The sequence below is a fragment of the Trichomycterus rosablanca genome, chromosome 9 (assembly GCF_030014385.1).
Source record: "Trichomycterus rosablanca isolate fTriRos1 chromosome 9, fTriRos1.hap1, whole genome shotgun sequence".
NCBI classification, from domain to species: Eukaryota; Metazoa; Chordata; class Actinopteri; order Siluriformes; family Trichomycteridae; genus Trichomycterus; species Trichomycterus rosablanca.
Window position 1 is genome coordinate 19,740,067 of NC_085996.1, and position 15,593 is coordinate 19,755,659.

The following is a 15,593-nucleotide window of genomic DNA, read 5'->3' on the forward strand; positions in this document are numbered from 1 at the left end:
GCAAGTGCATCACTATGATGCTCGGTTACATAACTAAGCCAATCAGAGTGCTTGATACTGAGATGTCGTTCAGTCTTGTAACATGGTAACCCTGTATGTTATGGTCCTGAAGTTTTCATACTCGGATTAAAAGTTATTGTTTTGTAAACCGGAGTGATCCTTGACTCACACACCATATAAATAGTAAAATTCTACAGTAATGAACGCAGCTCTGCTCCTACCGCCTCGTGAAACGCTCGCATTGCAGACATTACACTTCGCTGTTGGACTTGTTTCACTTTCCAATTTAAAGTATTTCCACACAGCGGACATGCTGACGTAAAACAAAGGATGGGGCTTAGGATCGGCCTTAGTAAAGCCGATACCAATCAGTTAAAAAATGCCTTGATCGGCCCCGATGCCGATCTTTGAGATCGGATCGGGACATCCCTAATAAAAACCATTTGAACTTTCTTTATATATATATATATTCCACCCAATTGCCTGATTGCGTCATGCTTCCCCTCCACCAATGCCAATCCCCACTCTGATTGAGGAGAACAAAGCTAACCCACGCCCCCTCTGACACGTGGGCAGCAGCCGTATGCATTTTATCACCTACACTTTGACGAGTGCAATGCGAATCAGCACTGTGTGCGGAGAGACACACCCTGACTTGCCGGACGGGACCTCATAACTGATGCAATTACGACCTCTGCTGGCTGATTGATGCCGTCTGCACAGAGTTGAGGAATAATGCGTTGATCAGGGTGTGGCTCTCCATACACAACACTGATCGCCTCGTGCAGGTGAAAGGATGCAGTCGGCTACTGCACACGTGTCGGAGGGGGCATGTGTCAGTCTCTGCTCTCTTCAACCAGGGTGGTGATCAACATTTGCAGAGAGGAAACAAAATGCAATCGGGTAATTGGATATGACTAGATTGGGAGGAAAACTGGGAAGAATGCAAAAAAAAAAGTGTCCAATGTGATTGAGATTAAGACTCTGCACAGGCCACTAATGCTTCACCACACCAAACTCATCAAACAAGGTTTTTATATAATTATGAAACATGTAATTGATGAAAGTTGCAGAGTGTCTACATACTTTTGGCTGTATCAATGTGTTTTTTTTTCTACAATCCCAAATCAGAAAGTTGGGACAGTATGGAAAATGCACATAAAATAAAAATGCAGTGTTCCTTACATTTACTTTGATATTTCATGTTTTGTCTGCTCAACTTCATTTCATTTGTTAATAAAACCTCCATTCCTGCATTTCAGGCCTGCAACACATTCCAAAAACAGTTGGGACAGGGGCAATTTAGGGCTAGTAATGAGGTGAAAAAACGAAATAATGATGTGATTCCATGAGGTGATGTCAACAGGTGATTGTAATCATGGTTTGGTACAAAAGCAGCATCCAGGAAAGGCTGAGTCTTTGATGAGCAAAGATGATCAGAGGATCTCCAGATTGTCAACAAATGTGTAAGAAAATGATTGAAATGTTTACAAACAATGTACCTCAAAGAAAGATTGGAAGGGATTTACATATTTCTCCCTCTACAGTGCATAATATAATTAAACCATTCAAGGAATCGGGAGGAATTTCAGTGCGTAAAGGCCAAGGGCGCAAGATTAAGCTGAACGCTCGTGATCTTCGATCCCTCAGACGGCACTGCATCAAGAACCGTCACTCAACAATAGCTGATATAACCACATGGGTGAGGGATTACATTGGCAAACCTTTGTCAAGCACTACAATACAGAGTTACATGCACAAATGCCACTTAAACTGTACTGTGCAAAAAAGAAGCCTTATGTTAACCATGTCCAGAAGTGGCGTCAACTTCTCTGGGCTCTGAGGCATCTAGGATGGACCATCACACAGTGGAAACGTGTACTGTGGTCAGATGAATCAGCATTTTAGGTCTTTTCTGGAAAAAATAGCCATGTGCTCTGGACCGAAGACGAAAAGGAACATCCAGACTGTTATCAGCAACAAGTCCAAAAGCCAGGGTCTGTCATGGTATGGGGCTGTGTCAGTGCCCTTGGCAAAGGTAATTTACACTTCTGTGATGGCAGCATTAATGCAGAAAAGTACATTGAGATCTTAGAGCAACGTTTGCTGCCTTCAAGACGTCATCTTTTCCAGGGATGTCCATGCATTTTTCAACAAGACGATGCAAAACCACACGCTGCACACATTACAAAGACATGGCTGCAGAAGAAGAGGGTACTGGACTGGCCTGCCTGCAGTCCTGACCTGTCCCCAATAGAGAATGTGTGGAGAATTTTGGAATGAAAAATGCGACGTCAACCCCGCACTGTTGCACATTTTAAGACGTGTTTGCAGGAAGAATGAGACAAAATAAAAGCTACAGTAAATCACTTGGTCTTCTCGGTGCCAAAACGTCTTTTAAGTGTGGTGAAAGGGGATGGCAACATTACAAAGTGGTAAATGCTTTACTGTCCCAACTTTTTTTGGAATGTGTTGCAGGCCTGAAATGCATGTTTGGAATGGATGTTTATTAATAAATGAAATGAAGACAAAGCATGAAATATCTCAGGTTCATCCTGTCTGCAATTTTCTCCCTTTTTCTCACGATTTAGCGTAGCCAGTTAGTATTCCGCTGCTGGTGATCCCTATTGCATTCAATGAGGGTATGTTTGTCTGTTCCATGCCCCCTCAGACATGTGCCCAGTCCCTCGACCCCTTCTTTTTTGGCTGTGCTTCGGTGGATTCGCACATGAGACTTATCCACTTCTGCACAGGCACCTTGGTCTGCTAACCAGGATTTTTGCACAGCGGTTGAGGACCCCACTCACTCAGTCCAGCAGACTCAGGGGCCAATTTTGTCTGCTGCAGGCACTGCCAGTTATGCCAGTTAGATGGCACCCAGCCGACCGGTAGCAGAGCTGAGATTCGTACCAGGGTGTTAAGAATCTCAGTGCTAGTGTGCTAACAGAATATCCCGCTGTGCCACCTGGGCACCGTTCAATGTGTTTTATATAATAAAGTAAAAATAATTAAGCTGCTTTTAAAAAAAGTTACTGTCATGGTTTCAGCTTCTCTTTCCTCCAGGAACACATACATTCTTGTGGTTTGTTTACGTGACACATAAATAATAATAATAAATTTTATTTATAGGCGCCTTTCAGGACTCTCAAGGTCACCGTACATAAAAGAATAAACATACAAACAGCATAAAACAGCAATAAAAACAGGGAAAGAATTTTAAAAATATATATAGTCAAGAGAACAGGCTAAAGACTGTATGCTGTCCTAAACAAGTAAGTTTTGAGGCGTGATTTAAAAATGTCTAGAGAGTCAATATTACGAATGTCTGGTGGGAGGGAGTTCCAGAGACGGGGAGCCGAACGGCTAAAAGCTCTAGACCCCATGGTAGTCAGACGGGCTGGAGGGACAATAAGACTAATGGATAAGGAAGATCTAAGGGTCCGGCTGGGTCTATTTATATGAAGGAGCTTGGTGAGATATGGAGGAGCAAGATGATGGATAGCCTTAAAAGTGAGCAGTATAAGTTTATAGTCAATGCGAAATTTAACAGGGAGCCAGTGGAGCTGTTGAAGAACGGGGGTGATGTGATGAATGGATGGGGTTCTAGAAATGACACGGGCAGCAGCATTCTGAACTAGTTGTAGCTTATGGAGGGACTTGAGGGGGAGACCAAACAGAAGAGAATTGCAATAGTCCAAACGGGATGTGACCAGGGAGTGGACCAGAATGGCAGTATTGTCAGGAGTGAGGGAAGGACGGAGACGGTTAATATGACGAATATAAAAGTATGCAGACCGAGTGATGTTATTTATGTGAGTTTGGAAAGACAAAGTGCTATCAAGGACGACACCCAGACTCTTTACCTGAAGGGAGGGGGAAACAAGAGTGTTGTCAATGGAAATTGAGAAACTGTCTACTTTAGCAAGGACAGATTTAGAACCAATGAGAAGAACCTCTGTTTTATCACTATTGAGTTTGAGAAAATTAGAGGAAAACCAAGACTTGACTTCCTGTAAGCAATTGCAGAGGGAGGAGGGAGGGAGGGTAGAAGTGGGTTTGCTAGAAAGGTAGAGCTGGGTGTCGTCTGCATAACAATGAAACTGGATATTATACTTATGGAAAATATGACCTAAAGGAAGAAGGTAAATGATGAAAAGAATAGGACCTAGAACCGAACCTTGAGGAACACCAGAAGTGAGGGGAGATGGTTGGGATGTAAATGTCTTTAATTGAATAAACTGAGTGCGATCAGAGAGATATGAGGTGAACCAGTCCAGAGGTATGTTGGAAAAACCAATGGCTGATAGTCTATGGAGGAGAATAGAATAGGAGATGGTATCAAATGCTGCACTCAGATCAAGGAGAATGAGTATGGATAAAAAACCTGAGTCTGCTGCAGTCAAAAGGTCATTTGTTATTTTGAGGAGAGCTGTTTCTGTACTATGATAGGGACGAAGACCAGATTGAAACTGCTCATAAAGGTGATTATTGGAGAGGTGAGAATGTACCTGAGAAGCAACTGTCTTTTCAAGGATTTTTGAAAGAAAAGGCAGATTAGAGATGGGACGAAGGTTATTGAAGTTGTTAGGATCTAGACCGGGTTTCTTTAAAATAGGGGTGACTGAGGCAGACTTTAATGACAAAGGGACAGATCCAGAGGTGAGGGAGGAGTGAATAATGGCAGTTATCAGAGGCAATATAGCAGGTAAACTTGCTTTGACCAGGGGTGTTGGGAAAGGATCAAGTTGAGAAGTGGAAGATTTTGATTTCTGGATGAGATTAGATATATCAGAGATAGTGGGAAGGTGAAAAGTAGTAAATGGATGAATAAGAGGGACCGACACTGGGGAAAATACGGTACAAGAAGTAACAGGAAGCAATTGCTGGTGTATCAGATCTATTTTAGTATTGAAAAATGACATTAACAAATTGCAATGATCGACAGAATAGAAGTGTGAAGGTAAAGAGTCAGGTGGGCGAAGAGTGGAAGTGACCAGAGAAAACAGGGCCCGTGTGTTTCCATCACCAGCTCTAATTAATTGGGAATAGTACTGGGATTTTGCTGTGTGAAGATTATCTTTATATAGAAGAAGATGGTTATGATATAGCTCCTTGTGTATTATAAGGCCAGTTTTCCTAAAGAGACGTTCCAGCTGGCGTCCTGTAGTTTTAAGCTGACGTAGATGGGGTAAAAACCAAGGAGCTGAATGGGTGAAAGAAACAGTCCGGGTTTTTAATGGAGCAAGTGAGTCCAGTAGAGAATGAAGTCCAGTGTTATAGTGACAAACCAAATCATCAGTAGTGGCTGAAAGACTAAGGTTAGGAAAACTGTCAATACCTGATAAAAGAGAAGTTAGATTAATATTTTTAATATTATGATATGTAATGTCACGTAGTGGTCTACTTTTAGATAGAATCATATTGATATTGAATGAAATTAACAAGTGATCAGAGACAGGGAGATCAGTGGCAGTACAGTTGTGGGGAGTTACACCAGAACAGCAGACTAAATCCAAGGTATGTCCTTTAGAGTGTGTTGGAAAGTTGATATGTTGTTGTAATCCAAAACTGTCCAAGCAAGATATAAAATCCTTAGTAGTAATGTGATTAACATTGTCCATATGTACAGTGTATCACAAAAGTGAGTACACCCCTCACATTTCTGCAGATATTTAAGTATATCTTTTCATGGGACAACACTGACAAAATGAAAATTTGACACAATGAAAAGTAGTCTGTGTGCAGCTTATATAACAGTGTAAATTTATTCTTCCCTCAAAATAACTCAAAATACAGCCATTAATGTCTAAACCACCGGCAACAAAAGTGAGTACACCCCTAAGAGACTACACCCCTAAATGTCCAAATTGAGCACTGCTTGTCATTTTCCCTCCAAAATGTCATGTGATTTGTTAGTGTTACTAGGTCTCAGGTATGCATAGGGAGCAGGTGTGTTCAATTTAGTAGTACAGCTCTCACACTCTCTCATACTGGTCACTGAAAGTTCCAACATGGCACCTCATGGCAAAGAACTCTCTGAGGATCTTAAAAGACGAATTGTTGCGCTACATGAAGATGGCCAAGGCTACAAGAAGATTGCCAACACCCTGAAACTGAGCTGCAGCACAGTGGCCAAGATCATCCAGCGTTTTAAAAGAGCAGGGTCCACTCAGAACAGACCTCGCGTTGGTCGTCCAAAGAAGCTGAGTGCACGTGCTCAGCGTCACATCCAACTGCTGTCTTTGAAAGATAGGTGCAGGAGTGCTGTCAGCATTGCTGCAGAGATTGAAAAGGTGGGGGGTCAGCCTGTCAGTGCTCAGACCATACGCCGCACACTACATCAAATTGGTCTGCATGGCTGTCACCCCAGAAGGAAGCCTCTTCTGAAGTCTTTACACAAGAAAGCCCGCAAACAGTTTGCTGAAGACATGTCAACAAAGGACATGGATTACTGGAACCATGTCCTATGGTCTGATGAGACCAAGATTAATTTGTTTGGTTCAGATGGTCTCAAGCATGTGTGGTGGCAATCAGGTGAGAAGTACAAAGATAAGTGTGTCATGCCTACAGTCAAGCATGGTGGTGGGAATGCCATGGTCTGGGGCTGCATGAGTGCAGCAGGTGTTAGGGAGTTACATTTCATTGAGGGACACATGAACTCCAATATGTACTGTGAAATACTGAAGCAGAGCATGATCCCCTCCCTCCGGAAACTGGGTCGCAGGGCAGTGTTCCAGCATGATAATGACCCCAAACACACCTCTAAGACGACCACTGCTTTATTGAAGAGGCTGAGGGTAAAGGTGATGGACTGGCCAAGCATGTCTCCAGACCTAAACCCAATAGAACATCTTTGGGGCATCCTCAAGCGGAAGGTGGAGGAGCGCAAAGTCTCGAATATCCGCCAGCTCCGTGATGTCGTCATGGAGGAGTGGAAAAGCATTCCAGTGGCAACCTGTGAAGCTCTGGTAAACTCCATGCCCAGGAGAGTTAAGGCAGTTCTGGGAAATAATGGTGGCCACACAAAATATTGACACTTCAGGAACTTTCACTAAGGGGTGTACTCACTTTTGTTGCCGGTGGTTTAGACATTAATGGCTGTATATTGAGTTATTTTGAGGGAAGAATAAATTTACACTGTTATATAAGCTGCACACAGACTACTTTTCATTGTGTCAAAGTGTCATTTTGTCAGTGTTGTCCCATGAAAAGATATACTTAAATATCTGCAGAAATGTGAGGGGTGTACTCACTTTTGTGATACACTGTATGTTAAAATCACCAAGCACAATGATGTTAGGAAAATGTAAACAGAGGAATGTGAGAAATGCTGAAAAGTCATTTATAAAATCCTTATTGGGCTTGGGAGAACGATAAATAGTAGCCAGAACAGTAGGTTTTGGTCCATACAACTGTATGGCTGCTACTTCAAATGTATGGTAGACAGGTAGAGTGAGAGTGGAGGCTTTCAACTGCTCACGGTAAAGTATCGCGAGACCTCCTCCACGACCAGTGACACGCGGCTGACAGATGTAAACAAACCCAGTCGCCCTCAGTTCCGGGAGCACATAGACTTAATGTTTGTATCTTTTGTTTCCACCCCTGCCTCCTAATTTGCCATCATGTTTATGATCACCACCTGTTCCATGTTATTCAATAATTGTCATGTGTATACACCGATCAGCCATAATATTAAAACTACCTCCTTGTTTCTATACTCACTGTCAATGTTATCAGCTCCACTTACCATATAAAAGCACTTTAAAGTTCTACAATTACTGACTGTAGTCCATCTGTTTCTCTGCATGCTTTGTTAGCCCCCTTTCATGCTGTTCTTCAATGATCAGGACTCTCCCAGGACCACTACAGAGCAGGTATTATTTGGGTGGTGGATCATTCTCAGCACTGCAGTGACACTGACATGGTGGTGGTGTGTTAGTGTGTGTTGTGCTGGTATCAGTGGATCAGACACAGCAGCGCTGCTGGAGTTTTTAAACACCTCACTGTCATTGCTGGATTGAGAATAGTCCACAAACCAAAAACATCCAGCCAGCAGCGCCCCATGGCCAGTGTCCTGTGACCACTTATGAAGGTCTAGAAGATGACCAACTCAAACAGCAGCAATAGATGAGCGATCGTCCCTGACTTTACATCTACAAGGTAAACCATCTAGGTAGGAGTGTCTAATTGAGTGGACAGTGAGTGGACACAGTATTTAAAAACTCCAGCAGCGCTGCTGTGTCTGATCCACTCATACCAGCACAACACACACTAACACACCACCACCATGTCAGTGTCACTTCAGTGCTGAGAATGATCCACCACCTAAATAATACCTGCTCTGTGGTGGTCCTGACCATTGAAGAACAGGGTGAAAACAGGCTAAAACAGTATGTAGAGAAACAGATGGACTACAGTCAGTAATTGTAGAACTACAAAGTGCTTCTACAGGGGTTGGACAAAATAACTGAAACACCTGGTTTTAGACCACAATAATTTATTAGTATGGTGTAGGGCCTCCTTTTGCGGCCAATACAGCGTCAATTCGTCTTGGAAATGACATATACAAGTCCTGCACAGTGGTCAGAGGGATTTTAAGCCATTCTTCTTGCAGGATAGTGGCCAGGTCACTACGTGATGCTGGTGGAGGAAAACGTTTCCTGACTCGCTTCTCCAAAACACCCCAAAGTGGCTCAATAATATTTAGATCTGGTGACTGTGCAGGCCATGGGAGATGTTCAACTTCACTTTCATGTTCATCAAACCAATCTTTCACCAGTCTTGCTGTGTGTATTGGTGCATTGTCATCCTGATACACGGCACCGCCATTGGATGCACATGGTCCTCCAGAATGGTTCGGTAGTCCTTGGCAGTGACGCGCCCATCTAGCACAAGTATTGGGCCAAGGGAATGCCATGATATGGCAGCCCAAACCATCACTGATCCACCCCCATGCTTCACTCTGGGCATGCAACAGTCTGGGTGGTACGCTTCTTTGGGGCTTCTCCACACCGTAACTCTCCCGGATGTGGGGAAAACAGTAAAGGTGGACTCATCAGAGAACAATACATGTTTCACATTGTCCACAGCCCAAGATTTGCGCTCCTTGCACCATTGAAACCGACGTTTGGCATTGGCACGAGTGACCAAAGGTTTGGCTATAGCAGCCCGGCCGTGTATATTGACCCTGTGGAGCTCCCGACGGACAGTTCTGGTGGAAACAGGAGAGTTGAGGTGCACATTTAATTCTGCCGTGATTTGGGCAGCCGTGGTTTTATGTTTTTTGGATACAATCCGGGTTAGCACCCGAACATCCCTTTCAGACAGCTTCCTCTTGCGTCCACAGTTAATCCTGTTGGATGTGGTTTGTCCTTCTTGGTGGTATGCTGACATTACCCTGGATACCGTGGCTCTTGATACATCACAAAGACTTGCTGTCTTGGTCACAGATGCGCCAGCAAGACGTGCACCAACAATTTGTCCTCTTTTGGACTCTGGTATGTCACCCATAATGTTGTGTGCACTGCAATATTTTGAGCAAAACTGTGCTCTTACCCTGCTAATTGAACCTTCACACTCTGCTCTTACTGGTGCAATGTGCAATTAATGAAGATTGGCCACCAGACTGGTCCAATTTAGCCATGAAACCTACCACACTAAAATGACAGGTGTTTCAGTTATTTTGTCCAACCCCTGTATATGGTAAGTGGAGCTAATAAAATGGACAGTGAGTGTAGAAACAAGGAGGTGGATTTAATGTTATGGCTGATCGGTGAAAGCATTAAACCCTTGTTGAAGCTAGCCCTGTTGTAGTCTAGCCATAGTATAACACTGATTTCTTGCTCTACCCTAGCCATATTATAACCTTGATATTCTTGTTATAGCGTAGCCTTAATATAACCTCAACCCTTGTCAATGCCTAGCTGTTGTATAGTCTTGTTTTTGTAGCTTTGTCCTTGCTTATATCGTGGTTTCCCCATAGTGTCTTGCCCCTTGTTAGCCATTAGCTTAGCTTTGGCTTACGAATTAGCATTCATATTTATAGACAACAATTATTTTGGTAGAATACTTTTATAAATTCATTAGCAGCTCATCACAATTACTGTTTTTACAGTGTAATTTAACTTTTAATTACAGGTCTTAAATTGCCTTTTTGTTCAGCAGGCACATTTTCTTTAATGTCCATTTTTAACTTATTTGTCAATACACTAAAGTCTTGTAGTAAGGCATTTACTATGAGCTGGCTCCTTCAATGCTGTTTATTTTCTTGGGTAATTAGGGGATGCTACTAAGAACAAATAGGAGACATTAAAATTTTCTTAATTGCAACTTTCAAAATGGTCTACCCTTGTAGTGGGTGCGGGTTCACATTTTATGCTTTGGTTACCTAATTATAAATGTGATGTATGTTGACGGTTGCACTCTCGTTATTTTTTCTTCTCTCCACTAATTATACAGTTTTTGGCAGTTTTCATTTGGAATACTTAAACTTAAAAAATATATATATTTTTTTATAAATTAATACAAAAACTATTATTAGCTATGTGGGGGAATTTCAAATTGCATTTAAGATCCTAAACTTTATGCAAGTCTTAGCTGGACATTAATTAAATAGAGCAGAATATTGGAGATGAATGTATTTATTTGTTATCTTAAAAAAAGCCAACATTATTTTTTTTAATGTGCCAAGGTAGCTCTTCTGTGGAATTGAACCGAACAAGCTAGCTTATGCTTCCCATGACAATTAAAGAGCCTTGGGGATACATGACCCTGTCACTGGTTCGCCAGTTGTTTTGGAGATGTTTTGACCCAGTCTGCTTCTTGCTGTCAGTAGTTTTAATTAATGTATAGTACATTGTCTTTAAATATATTATGCATCTAGCAAAACAATCACAAGCTTTATTAGTCTTTTAATGTCAAATACAGTCATGAACAATTTCATATCTCCAATTCACTTCACTTGCATGTCTTTGGACTATGGGAGGAAACCAAAGCTCTCGGAGGAAACCCATGCAGACACGGAGAGAACATGCAAACTCCACACAGAAAGGACCCGGACCACTCCACCTGGAGATTGAACCCAGGACTTTCCTGTTGCGAGGCAACAATGCTATCCACTAAGCCAATATGCTGCACCTGCTAGTCATGTTGGAGGTGGATTTGTCTTTAGTGGCTAGCCGTCGCCCCTCATGATGATTGGTCAATGAAGCTAATGATCCACAGCTGAACCTAACTGCAGTTTAAGTGCTCATGGCATTTAAGGTAAGGCTTCAATGGAAGCAATTTTGGATAAAATTCTTTGTTTGGGCTGCTCATGGTTTGGACTGCTTGTGATTTGGGCTGCTCATGGTTTGAACTGCTCGTGATTTGGGCTGCTCATGGTTTGGACTGCTCATGGTTTGGACTGCTCATGGTTTGGACTGCTCATGGTTGTGGTTTAGAATTTTGATTGCTCATGCTTAGTAGTCTTGTTTAGTGTTGTGGTCTTGTTCAGTGTTGTGGTCTTTTTCATGTTTGGTTTTAGCCTGTGTTAGCTTCGCTTAGGATCTAGAATAGTTTAGTCAGGTTTCATGTGTGTTTAGTTTAGCAGTTAGCTTAGCATTTAGCTTAGTTCATGTGTTTGTGTCTGGTCTTGTCTTGTGTACCCCTGCCTTGTTATTATTAAACATTTTGTGAAACACATCGGCATATGTGTCTACCCCTTGTCTCCCATATTGCCCATTTGTTACGTCTACTTCCCATTATAACCAAATAAAATGTTTAAGCTATGCTTTGTATCCCTGTATCATTCTCCATATTATGCTATGTTCTGTTTTTAATGCTATCCATCTGGGTGGATTGGCTAATTTAAATAACTCAAATGTTTAAGTAAATGGGTGGCTTTGTGATGAACTGCAGTGTACTGCTGTTCCTCACCAGTGGTAACAAACCCACCACAATCCTATTCAAGCCAAAGTAGTTTCAACAGATCATATGCAATAAGAGTTAATGATCCAGTAATTATGGGCCACTGCCTGTTTTAGACCCTTGGGATCATCCTTTCCACCCTCTATTCAGAGTGCTCCTGGTTTCAGAGCTCAAATGACAGACTAATGGTTCTGGTACCGCCTGCCTGAACACAGCCTATTTGCTTCAATCCACGATGCTGCTATTTTTATAAAACGCTGCCTTTTCAAGAGAACAATTCATGTCTGTTTTAATACATTTTAAAAACATAAGACCTGTGTGCTTTATTATTAATCACTCTTTTCTAGAAGAGATTTATAGCTACATCAGAGTGAATCATAAATGTTTAACCAGGCAGATTTATTTGGGATTTTAAAGCCATACGCTCTACGCTGCTCATACATATGAGTTTCTGCCACACAGCATTTTCAGGTTTCAGTTCAAAAGTTAGTAATATAGGTCAAGGCAATGTGAGTTTGGCTGATGGTTCCCAGCTCTTTGCTCCAAAAACTGTGATGGATCTTTTTCAGATAATACGGAATCTGAACCCAGAGAAGTTTGTAATGTTTCCAGATGTTGTTGATACGTGGCTTTCAATCTGTGAAGTAGAATCTTGTATATTATCTGTTATTAACATTTTTCGAATTTTGTTTGTAATAACTGCACCCAATATCTGCCCTGCCAAGAATAAAAACACCTACATCTGGACACACCAATGCAATTATTCTGCCACATTTATGCTCATTTTACCAATTCTCATGCACAGCCAACCATTAAACCAAAACAGTACAGCTGCTGAGTGTTTCCTTGTCTTGCTACATAGAATTAAAGTCCTTTTGCAATGACCTCAAATTAATATAAACTGTTGGGCATCAACTGCAGTTGCTTATAATGAGCTATGTCATTTTGAATGAACTGAAGCTCATGTCCTTAAATAAAACATGATTATACTATTTCAGTCTTATTTAATTTACAATGACTTTCTGTTAACTGCTGAATTGACTACAATGTCTCACTAATGCCCAATTCATTTAAAGCCCTAATTTTTTAATTATATATTTTATTTAGCTCGTCTAATTGCCCGATGGGGTCATGGTTCCTCTCCACTAATGCCGACCCCGGCTCTGATTGAGGAGAATGAAGCTAGCCCACACCCCCTCCGACACATGGGCAGCAGCCGTATGCATTTTGTCACCTACACTTTGACAAGTGCAATGCGGATCAGCACTGTATATGGAGAGACACACCCTGATCAGTGCACTCTTTGTCATGAGAGAGCCCCTATCCGGCTTAATATCCAACCCCTGTATGAGCAACAGTTAAATCGTTGTTCATGTGGCTTGATACGATGTATTTGAGATCCCAGATCTGGTGTTCTAGCGTGTGTTTTTACTGCTGCGCCACCTGAGCGGCTTAAAGCCAGCATATTTTATTCACATACAGTACGTACTAAAATAGTGTAGCCAATGCAAAGCATTTTAACAGAGGTCTTCTGTTAATCCATAAAATCACTTACAGCTTACTCTGTGGTCATGTTTTTCTTATATTATTTCTCAACACTAAAACAGTTTTCCAGAAGATATTAAGATTATAAACTTCATTCTGTTTTTAAACCCGGATTAAAAATGTAGGTTTCAACCTTACTCTTTCAGAACTTTTCTCATTGTAGTTTTTTTTTTTTATTAAACAAATCTTGTTCATATTCATGTGAATAATTCAAGATTTTAAATCTAAAATAAAAAATATTCAATCTATTACTCATTATTTTAATACTGTAACATTGTCTAAGCTGTTTATGAGCTCCTGCTGTGCAGCATTTGCCAGGGTCCAGTTTAAATGTTTCTGAGGCTAAGGCAGTGTGGTGAAAACGCAAATGAGTCTTCCTCCCTAGGGCAGAAGAACAATTGACACTCCAACATCTCAGAAAGTAATCTAGTTAAATCACCACTAATGAGATGTGCATTAACTGGTACAATTCTGAGAGTTAATAAAGGCTGCTAAAACCGGATGCATGCTGAGTTGAGACATTTTTATAGTTTAGTCAAATCTTTTGTGCCCCCGTTGTCTCATCTAATAACGATTATCTTTTAAATTAGTGGTTTTCAGTATAGATATTGCACACCAAAGCTGCTATGCATTTAAATCTTGTTCCTGTCTATAAGTGTGTGCTGCACACAATCATGAATCAAATGCTCTAGAACTGCTGAAAATTATGACAACTCTCAGTTAAAGAGGTTAATATAAGAACCCCTCTTTTTAAAAAACCTTTATTTCAACACCACAGAATAAAGTAATGGATAAACTAAGATGAGATGTTTTTAATTATTTAATACATATTTTGCATCCTATTCAAATTATGCAATACTATTAATACCCCAAATTTGTAGTTGTTAAGATGCATATTGCACCTAATATCCACAATTTAAATAATTCCTTATTTGTGTGATTGCAGTACACAGTACTCTTATCATTATTTATTTGTTGTCTGTTTTACTGCAGGTTTATCCTGGTCACGGTTGTGTTGGGTCTGATTTTTTTGGGCGTAAGGCAGAAAGCACCCCGGACAGGTCACCACACACACACACACACACACACACACACACACACACACACACACACACACACACACACACACACACACACACTCACACTTAGGGCATTTTTTAGTAGCTTCAATCCAATAGTCATATTATTCTTAGTGAAACAATCACACTGTTGTTATCTGATAGTCTTATTGTTAGTGATTGTGCACAGTATTGTGCACAAGGTATATTCTTATTCTTTTTGTCCTGCAGCAAGAAGGTCCTGGGTTCGATCCCCAGTTGGGGTGGTCCGGGTCCTTTCTGTGGAGAGTTTGCATGTCCTTCCTTTGTCTGCATGGGTTTCCCTATAGGTGAATGAGTATTGAACCGGCAACCTTCTGTTTACTAGTCCAGTACCTTAACCAATGAGCTATCACTGGCCCTATCACTGGTATTATATACACACAATCACATACTATCTAACCAAATGCATTCACACCCATTCCCCATATACCTACTTGCACACCCTTGCACATACTAGCAATTAACCGCCAGCACCCTGGCTACCAATTACACCTTAGCAACCACCAAGTAACAGCTTAGTAACCCCAGTACACCTTGGCAACAACCTAGCTACACCTCAGCAACTGCTTAAAAATGCCTTAGCAATTAAACTGTTCCCATAGCAACCACCTGTCCTTGGGTGGCCTGGAGAATAATGTGACCTGGAGAATACATTTATTCATAGTTTTGTATATTCTTTTAAACACATATTTAACTTTGCGGGCAAAGATATTTAGTGGCTCACCAGTATGTGCCACACTATGGGTGGGTTCGAAAACGTAGGAGCTGTCTTGCTGTCTTACTGTCTACATAGGCAGCTGCCTCAGTAAAGAGGAATCTAATAAGTATTTGACTTATAAAGCAGGTTTTGCGAACCCGTTATTTAGACAGCGATTCCATCAGTTTTCGCTAACTAAGCTAACACCGTTAGCCGCATGCCATTCAAACCCATGAGATGAAGTGGCACAACGTGCTAGCATGTCAACTAACGTCTCCCTCCGTGTACCGAAAATGGATAAATTGTGGCTGACAAGCCCGAATTTGCAAATAAAAACACTTGTA

At 41.4% G+C, this 15,593-nt stretch overlaps 1 protein-coding gene across 1 annotated transcript in view; it reads right to left on the bottom strand.

The window, feature by feature from the left end:
* Window positions 1-15,593, bottom strand: part of cnih3 (cornichon family AMPA receptor auxiliary protein 3) — a 65,079-nt gene that overhangs the window by 24,891 nt on the left and 24,595 nt on the right. The gene's annotated exons all lie outside the window — the stretch shown is intronic.